The sequence below is a fragment of the Cebus imitator genome, unplaced genomic scaffold (genome assembly GCF_001604975.1).
Source record: "Cebus imitator isolate Cc_AM_T3 unplaced genomic scaffold, Cebus_imitator-1.0 Scaffold200, whole genome shotgun sequence".
NCBI lineage: Eukaryota > Metazoa > Chordata > Mammalia > Primates > Cebidae > Cebus > Cebus imitator.
The window spans coordinates 278,425-288,362 of NW_016107515.1; the positions used below are offsets into that span (position 1 = coordinate 278,425).

A 9,938-nucleotide genomic window follows, 5' to 3' on the forward strand; every position below is an offset into this window, starting at 1 on the left:
AGGGGGAGGGGAGGGGAGGGGAGGGGAGGGAAAAAATTAAAGTCCGAAAGTCCAGAGGTAGATTTGGGTTTCAGGCACAGTTGAATCCAGGTGCTTCAACAATTGCATCAGGAATCTGTCTCTTCCTGTCCCCAGGTCCTTCTCTTTTCCTCTGGCTTCGTCTTGAGGCAGGCTTCACCTCATGCTGGCAAAATGTGTCTGTAGCTCCAGGCTGATATTTTCCCATTCAGCAATGCCAGCAGATAAAGATGATCTCTTCTCCTTACCTCCTTCAAAGGCTCTTGGGCTGACCCCCAAGGGTCTAGCTTAGGTCACAGCCTAAACATTGGCTCCAGGGGATTGGAGAGCGCTGACTGGCCAGGCATAGGCTGGCAGCCAGGCTTCAAGCCTGGGGTGGAGTCAGCCTCATCTTATACACACAGACTCAGAGGGAAGAAGAGTGGTTCCCTAAAGAAAAGCCTGGGCAGTGTTGCCAGAGAACATGGAGAGGAATTGGGGGGCTCACCCATCAGGTGTCTTGGACAGAGTCAGGGAAAGCTTCCAGTTGGAGGAAGAGTCTGAGCTGAGACCTAAAGAAAAAGTTAGTCAAGGGGAGAGAAGTAGACTGGGTACATTAGTTATCTATTGCTGCAAAAAAAATCACCCAAAATTGGCCGGGTACAGTGGCTCACGCTTGTAATCTCAACACTTTGGGAGGCCAAGGCGGGCAGATCATGAGGTCGGGAGTTCAAGACCAGTCCTGACCAACATGGTGAAACCCCATTTATACTAAAAATACAAAAATTAGCCAGGTGTGGTGGTGCATACCTATAATCCCAGCTACTCAGGAGGGCAGGGCAGGAGAATCACTGGGAGGCAGAGTTTGCAGTGAGCCGAGATTACGCCACTGCACTCCAGCCTGGGCGATAGAGCAAGACTCCATCTCAAAAAACAAAAAACAAATAATAATAATAAAATTAATTACCCCAAATTTAAAACTTTAAAATAATACACATGGTCTTAGTCCATTTTCTCTTGCTATACAGAATACCACAGACTGGGGAATTTATAAGGAAAAGAGATATATTTCTTACAGTTCTAGGGGCTGGGAAGGGCAGAGCAGTGGGGCTGCCTCTTGTGGGGACCTTTCTCCTGTGTCGTAACATGGTGAAGGGCATCGTATGGTGAGCAGGCATGAGCACGTCAGCTCAGGCCCCTCTTCGCCGTCTTCTTTTTTTTTTTTTTTTTTAGTAGAGACGGGGTTTCACCATGTTGGCCAGGCTGGTCTCAAACTAGCAACGTCAGGTGATTCACCTGCCCTGGCCTCCTGAAGTGCTGGGATTACAGGCATGAGCTACCATGTTTGACCTCTTCTTCTTCTTTAGGCCACCAGTACTATCATGGGGACTCCACCCTGATAGCCTTATCTAGTCCTAATTACTTTCCAAAGGCCCCACCTCCAAACACCGTTGACATGAGTTAGGAGATTAAGTTTCCTACACATAAAATTTGGGGGATGGACTTAAATCATGGCATACATTTATTATGCCCCATGTCTGTGGATCAAGAATCCAAGAGCAGCTTAGCTGGGTGGTTCTGGCGTGGTCAAGGCTACAGGCTCTGCAGGTGATTGAAGTTGGAGGACAGATGCTTACTCAGGTGGCTGTTGGCTGGAGGCTTCAGTCCTTCTCACCTGGACCTCTCCATAATGCTGGAAAAAGACTCCATCTTTTATAAGTAGTCTTCAAGGGACTGGCTATATACCGGGTAAGATTCAAATATCATAGGTGGTGGGAGAGAGAATAGAATGAATGCAGCCTGGAGAGGTAGATAGGTGGGGGCTGGATGGGAAAGACTTCGAGGACTGTGTTAAAAATGTGAACTTTCTTTGGTAGGCAGCTAGGGGCCCTGAAGCATTTTAACATAGGATGTATTGCAATATTTTGGTTTGGGGATTTTGGGGAACCCAATACATAGTTTCTCTTTTCTGCCAATGCTCTGAACAAATGTGATTTCTATCTACAGAGGGCTTCCTAATGGTGAACCTTAGAATTTGGCAGAAAGACCCAGGCAGGAGGCACAAAAAGCGAAGGAAAAACACAGGCTTTCTTGGGGAGGGGAGAGCAAAATGCAGCTCCCTAAGGGTGGTCTTCTCTTAAAAGGAAGAAGAAAGGAACTGCTGAGCATCACAGTCTCAGACTCCAGTCCTGCACTCACCACTCAGAATTCACCCATCTTACCTGGTCCGGTTGGAGGGGAACCCAGCGTATTGAGGGGAAATCCTTCCTTATAGAAACCAGAGGAGTAGGAAAGTACGTTACCCACAATGAGGCCATATCACACCACCAACCATTTGCAATTTTTAGAAGCATAACGCTGACAGCCAATGTGGAGAATGGACTGGAGTGGGAGGCCACGGAGGAGGTTGCTACAATCTCCTGACAAGAGTTGGGGAGGAGGCCCAAGTCAGTGGGAGTGGGGAATGGATCTGGAAGCAGTAGAAGAGATCCAGGGACTAGGGAGCTCAAACACAAGGGCTTGCAGGGGCCAGGCGGACAATTCCTCAAATTTCCCAAATTTGCCCTACTCTCAGTCTCCTCATCTCAGTCGAGGGCAACTCCATTAACTTCCATTTGCCTACTGTCCTTACCGTCATCCTTAACTCCTCTCTGTCTCTGCAGGGTCACTATAATGAGTATGAATGTAGACTTGAGGTTCATTGGACTTATGGAATCTGTGGATTGATGTTTTTCAATGTCCTGGAAAATTACCAACTACCTATTTGTGGATGTTAACTTTGCCCTGTTCTCTCTCTTCTCTCATTTTGCTTTATTCTCTGTTCATTTTACATAGTTTCTTGTGACCTATTTTCTAGTTCACTAATTCTCTCTTGGACTGTGTTGAATCTGCTCTTAAACCTGACCACCGAATCATTAATTTAATCATGACATTTTCTTTCTTTTTTTTTAATCATTACATTTTCCAGTTTCAGAATTTGTGTTTGGGTCTTTTTCAAATATGTGACTTCACTGTGCCACGTGCCTTCTATTTGTCCCTCCAGAATAGCTACTTGTTCGCCCTTTTCTGTGTGCTGGGAGGTTGACCTGTTTTGATGGCTCCTTATTTTCAGCTTCTAATTGATTTCGGCCTGTGAGGAGTACCTGCAGTAGATTGGAAGGAAGAAGAAGGATGAAGTTTTGGTGTATATTTGCCCAGCTTCCATCCTGAGTGGTCATCCAGGTTGATTGTGCCCCTCAGTGAACATCATAATTTCCATCAGGTGGTACTCTACACCTAGGTTCACTCTTCTTAGTTCCAGTAACCACTTCCTCTCCTTGCCCTTTCAGGCCTTGGGATAGTAATAGCATACCACTGTTACTTAGTGCAGGGTACTAGCTCTAGAGTATCTCTTATAGTTTTCCTATACTCTTCTCATTCTGTTAAAAGCATCTGGTCAGGCTCAGTGGCTCATGCCTGTAATCCCAGCATTTTGGGAGGCCAAGGCAAGCAGATCACCTGAGGTCAGGAGTTTGAGACCAGCCTGGCCAACATGGTAAAACTTGTCTCTACTAAAACTACAAAAATTAGCTGGGACTGGTGGCTCATGCCTGTAATCCCAGCTACTCAAGAGGCTGAGGCATGAGAATGGCTTGAATCTGGGAGTCAGAGGTTGCAGTGAGCCGAGATCATGCAACTGCACTCCAGCCTGGGTGACAGAGTGAGAACCTGTCTCAGAAAAAAGATGAAAATAAAAATAAAAGCATCCCTTAGTTAAACTCCCCTCTAACCACCTAGAGTATGCCATGGTGTTCAGGACAGGACATGACTGACACAGTTGCTTTGTCTGGTTTCCAGTCTCCTTGCAGAATTTTCAGGCATGGCTTTTTATCTCCTTGAACACAGGAAGCAGGATTATATTATAGTCAGTGTCTGATAATTCCCATGTCTGGAGTCCTTGAGATTCATTTCTGCTTGTTCCCATTCATGGTGTCTTTTCCTTTCATGAAATCTAGTTATCTTCAACTATGTGCTAAAATATTTACTGTGTTTGGAAAAATATTTATAAAAATAATTTTAGGCCTAGGATGATTTTTTAAAAATCCCTTTCTCCAGGCACCTGGGGCAAATCAGCATTCTAGGATCACCTTATTTCAAGTTTAGAGCTTGAAATTTACCAGGTTGCCCAGATGACCTGAAGCTTAGAGCTAGTTTGCTTTTATTTCACCCCTACTTGTAGGGTACAGCCCTTCAGGGTCACAGCCCAAGCTGGGGGGAGGCTTACCAGGGTCATCAAATTGTGGCAGACCCTGGACTTTGATGTCAGTCTCCCTGGTTTCCAAATTCAGATCCAGAATCTGGGCCCTTTTAACCACCTCACGCGACTGCTGTCCTGATGTAAGCTATCATCATATCTCACCTGGGTCCAGCATCGCTATTCAACTGGTTTCCTGTGTCCAGTCTTGTCACCTGCAGCCTGTTCCCAACACCACAGCCAGAACAGACCTTTTATCCTAAGTTAGACCGTGTGCCTCCTCTGCTCAGAACATGCCAGAGGCTTCTGTCTCGCTGAGAGTAAACAGCAAGTCCTTACAATGGCCTGCAGTCTGCAAGGTCTGCCTCAGCATGCTTCTGATATCCTTTCCTGGTCCCCTCCCCTTGCTCTCTTTGCTCCAGCTGCAGTGGCTTTTCACACCTCAAGCCAGCAGGGATGCTCCTGCCCCTGGTCTTTCCGCTGCTGCCCTCCCCCAGTGGCTGCTTGTCCAGCCCCCTCCTCTTCAAGTCTTTGCTTATTTTAAGTTATGCGCCTCCCCAACACTCTGATCCCCCTTTACCCTACTCTTATTTTTTCATACCATCCATCACCTTCTAACATACAATTCCACATTTCTTATTTACCTATTTTGTGTGTTGTCTCTGTTCCACACTAGAACATCAGCTCCACAATGGCAGGGATTTTGGTCCATGTTTGGTTCCCAGAATCTAGAATAGTGACTGGAACATACACAGTAGGTGATCAGTAGAGATTTATTGAAGGAATGAATGTAAATCAGAGGGACATGATACCAGGGCCAGCAGGAACTTGGCTTGTGTGGCCCCTCTGACCAGCAAGGCCAGGACTTGGTTGCAAGAGGACTGTGTTAATGGGAAATTGTTACATACAGGGACATTGAACAATTAAGTTCATGTGTTGGGGATGGTGGAATCAGGTTCTTACATTGGAGATGGGCGCTGTAAATATGGAAAAGAGGAAGACTAGAAGAGGCCTTGTCCTTTCGTATTGGAATTGGAGGTACTGGTGTGAACTCGTGGATTTTACTATGCGCATAGAGAGATGATAGATTAGATAGAGAAATGTGCGTGTGTAAATATGTACGTATCTTCTTGGTTCTGTCATCTAGGAAGCACTAGTGACATACTTACTGCCCAGATATTGGTTTCTAAATATCAGTCTCCATGTAATAGAACCAGGGCTCCTTGGAGAAGCACAGGCTGAGCATCCCCAATCTGAAAGTTTGAAATTAAAAATGCTCCAAAATCCAAAATTTTTTGAGCACTGATGTGATGCCACAAGTAGAAGACTCCACACCTGACCTCATGAGATGGCTTGTAGTCAACATGTCGTCACAGCTCCAGGCACAGTGGCTCATGCCTGTAAACAGCATTTTGGAAAGCCAAGGCAGGTGGATCCTGCCTGGCAAGAGATGAGGATCACTTGAGGCCAGGAGTTTGAGACCACCCTGGACAACATGGTGAAACTCTGTCTCTACTAAAAATACAAAATTGGCCAGGTGTGGTGGTGAATGCCTGCAATCCCAGCTACTCAGGAGGCTGAGGCTCGAGAATCCCTTGAACCTGGGAGCCGGAGGTTGTAGTGAGCTGAGATCATGCCACTGCACTCCAGTCTGGGCCACAGAGCAAGACACTGTCTCAAAAAAGAACAACAAAACCCAAAAACCAAAAATAAACAAATAAATAAAAGCCCAAAGTTGTTTAAAATATTGTGTAAAATTTTATTCAGCCTATGTGTATGTGGTGTATGAAACATGAATGAATTTCATGCTTAGACTTGGGTTCTATCGCCAAGATATCTAATTATATATATATATATATATATATATATATGCGCGATATATTCCAAAATCTGAAAAAAAAATCCCAAATCCAAAACACTTCTGGTCCCAAGCATTTCAGATAACGGCTCCTCAACCCAGAGTTGATTCTTTGGCTGGGCCGGGGGAAGTGCCAGATGAATCTAGAGCATCTTTCCAGGACAGAAGTAAGGACATGCTCAAGGTATAATGGGCACGTGCATGTGAAAGGACACAGAGCCAGCCTGAGGGAGCTCCCACTGGCCAAATACAGGTTAATCTGGGACAATTTCAACATCAAAACCAGTAATGATGATCATGGATGATTACACATGGAATAAAATAAGAATCTGTTTTGAGTCTATACAAATATAAACAAGTCATCACTAAATGGGGGAGAAGGGAGAGCTCTCCCTTGCAGCAGGATGCCAACTAAATAAACGTAGAAGGAATGATGGAATTGGAAAACCACTTGGCACTCATCCCAGTAATTGATTCAGGCAAGACTCATCTGTGGTGGTGATGCTCAGGGCATTCTTCACATTCTCTGCCACACTCACCGTGCTGGTCTCTTCCTTTCACTGAGAGTGAGCATATATAGAAGTGCTTTGGAAGCTAAAAAGCAATCTACCAGCCGAAAGCCTTTAGAGAGTGATGAGAAGTCTGAGTAGCTAACTCTTCATGCCCATACATATCATCTACCTTGGAGCCAGGAATCCTAGTGACTCTCGTTTGGACCACCTATATCTGGCAAAGTGCCATGTACACAGTAGGTGCTCATTAGTAACCAGGTATATGGACGGTAGACATGTGTTCCCCTCTTGCTCCAGCACCAACCTTTGCATGCCATACATATGCACATCCAGTGGGAGGATACACATGCCTGTGTGCATGTGAGTGCACACCTATGAGTGTGTGCATGCATGAGCAAGTGAGTGTGTGGGTAGTGTTTCCATTTTATATAAAGTGCTCAGATGCTCCCCACAGCTGTGTTAAAACCCACTTGGTTACCAGCCCCTGGGAGGCAACTTTCTAACATTTTCAATGCACACGAGATCTCAGTTCTTTGGACTCTTTTCTGAGCCCCAGCTTATCCTTCCTTCATGAGTCCTCACTCTGTCACTGAGTCCAGATAAATCTGGAAGTGCCTCATGTCCCTTGCAAGGTATAGTGCAGTCTTGGTTCCTGCTGAAGACTTGCTTACCTGGCTCTTTTCTGCTTGACACAGTAACCATGCCTGGCACTCCTGCACTGTGAGGCCCATGATGTGATGTGCTCTGGGCTGAGCTAGACCTGCATTTCAGACCCATCCCGACTCCCCTATTCACCAAGCTGTGTGACTCGGGGCAAGTTACTGATCCACTCTGTGCCTCAGTTTGCCCACTGAGAAACCAGGGTTAGTAATGCCTATATCATCATGTCACCTGACTTGGTGGAGGTCCACAGCTTGGCACAGAGTGAGGCATATAGCATAGACTCAACCAAAGGCAGCTTCCCTCATCCTCCGTCTTTGGAGGACCTCTAGAGAGGGTATAAGCGAAGGTAGCAGCATTTTGTCCATAAAGGGGAACAAGGAATGCCCAGGAAAGGGGCATTTGTTTCAAACAGATAGTGGCCCATGTATTCCTTTCTGGTCTGTGTAGGGTGTGGGCATTTCCTCCACACTTTTCAGGAGCTGTGAAGTGTGGAGTGTCTCATCCAGCCAGTGCTAACTCTGCCCCAGCAGTCGGCTTGGCAGGCTGCAGTGACTCCGCTCCGCTGGCTCACCTTCTTTTTCTCCAACCTGGAGCCCACCTGCACCTTTCTTTCATTGTCTGACGGTTAGGCTGGGCGGCGCTTGCTCCACCAGTTTCCCCTTCAGTCCCCAGTGGGGTTCAGTGCCCGCCCAACCCCTGCACCCTCCTCTGCCATTCCCACTCCTTAATTGGATCTGGGAAGCCTGGGGCCCAAGTGTGAGTGTGTCACCGTATGTGGGTGGAACCGAGTGTGGGCAGCATTGACGTCCTCGGGCAGGTGGGTCTGTTCTCCTGGTTGGTGACTGTGCTGCGCTTCCTCAGGGAGGGACGGTGACTGGCTGGGTGACAAGCCCAACATGACGGAGGAGGAAACAGAAACAGTCTTTCTTCTCTGAGAGAAAAGGGAGGCCTGATGATTCCTGGCACGATTCCTGTATCTCTGAAGCAAGTCACTGCACCTCCCTGAGCCTCAGCCTCTTCCTCTATAGAGACAGGATCTGTGAGGATTAGCATTTGTTCATTCATTCATTCATTAGCAAGTTGATGAGACACCAGTGAGCAGGACAGGAACTCTCTCCTTCCGCATATAAGTTCTCATCATTCTATAAATAATAATAAATATAAGGCCAGGCTTGATGGTTCACGCCTGTAATCTCAGCACTTTGGGAAGCTGAGATGGGCAGATCACTTGAGATCACCAGTCTGGTCAACATGGGGAAACCCCCATCTCTACTAAAAATACAAAAATTAGCCAGATGTGGTGGCCCGTGCCTGTAATCTTAGCTACTCAGGAGGCTGAGGCAGGAGAATCGCTTGAACCCAGGAGGCGGAGGTTGCAGTGAGCCGAGATTGTGCTACTGCACTCCAGCCTGAGCAACAGAGCAAGACTCCATCTCAAAATAATAATAATAAAATAATAATAATGTAAATAAGCCCAATCATCAAATGTTCCAGGTAGCTCCAGCCAGATCTACATTTTCTAAGGTGCCTCAAAGGCAAAATGAAAAACTGGCTCATTGTAATCTTAAGAGCTGCAGGACAAGACAAGGGGGTCAAGGGTACGAGAGAGAGCTTTGGGGTCAGAGTTCAGGCTTCTAAGCTTAGTCCAGTCAATTTCCATTCCCCTCACTGGCCTCAGTTTCCACTTCTGCAGAACGGGGTTAGTGCGCACTTTGCCAGATAGCTGGGAGGGGTCAAGTGTTGATTCTGTGGTCATATTGTAGCACCCCACCCTCCCAACTCTGGCTCTGGCCAGATCTCCAGTCACATCCCATCTCTGGGTTTCACGGCCTTGTTGGTAAAGTGAGGGGATTGGTCAGGACAGCAACTGCGGCCTCTCCTTGCTCCGTGGCTTCCTTCCATCTTCTCTTCACTTTTCCCCACTTCTATACAAAACAGCTACATTTTTAGCAGACCCTGGACTTGGCTTCCTATATGAATTAAGTTCAATAAAGCCTCACCCAAGCCTCAAGAAGTGCTTTAGGACTTATGTGGGCGGGATATGGACGTGGACTCTATCCTCCTCTCCAGAAAACTAGTGCCACCATTGTTCATATTTAGAATCATCAAATGATCATTGTGTTTTCTGCTATAACAGAAGGAACAAAATCATATATTCACCAAGAGCTCTCATTTGGCCAAAATCAGTTATTAAAATAGAATTTCCATTTGTAAAATTTACTTTTTGTTTGCATCAATTAATTAATTAAAAGAATGGTCTGTGGTCATATCATACTGTATCTACCATGGATACTCCCACCAGATACCATAATCTGCCTATGCTGAATGCACCCAATCTCATCGAATTAAAGGAATAGTATGTATTTAATTTAAAAAATAACACAAGGTCAGTTGTGGTGGCTCATGCCTGTAATTCCAGCACTTCGGGAGGCCAAGGCGGGCAGATCACTTGAGGTCAGGAGTTTAAGACTAGTCTGGCCAACATGGTGAAACCCCATCTTTGCTAAAAACACAAAAATTAGCTGAGCATGGTGGTGTGGTGCGTGCCTGTAATCCCAGCTACTCAGGAGGCTGAGGTGAGAGGATCACTTGAGCCCAGGAGATGAAGGTTGCAGTGAGCTGAGATTGTGCCACTGCACTCTAGCCTGGGTGATGGAGTGTGACTCTCTCCCTC

General features: G+C 46.3%; 1 long non-coding RNA gene across 1 annotated transcript in view; it reads left to right on the forward strand.

Moving 5' to 3' along the window:
• Positions 1–9,938, forward strand: part of LOC108317306 — a 41,937-nt gene that overhangs the window by 753 nt on the left and 31,246 nt on the right. The gene's annotated exons all lie outside the window — the stretch shown is intronic.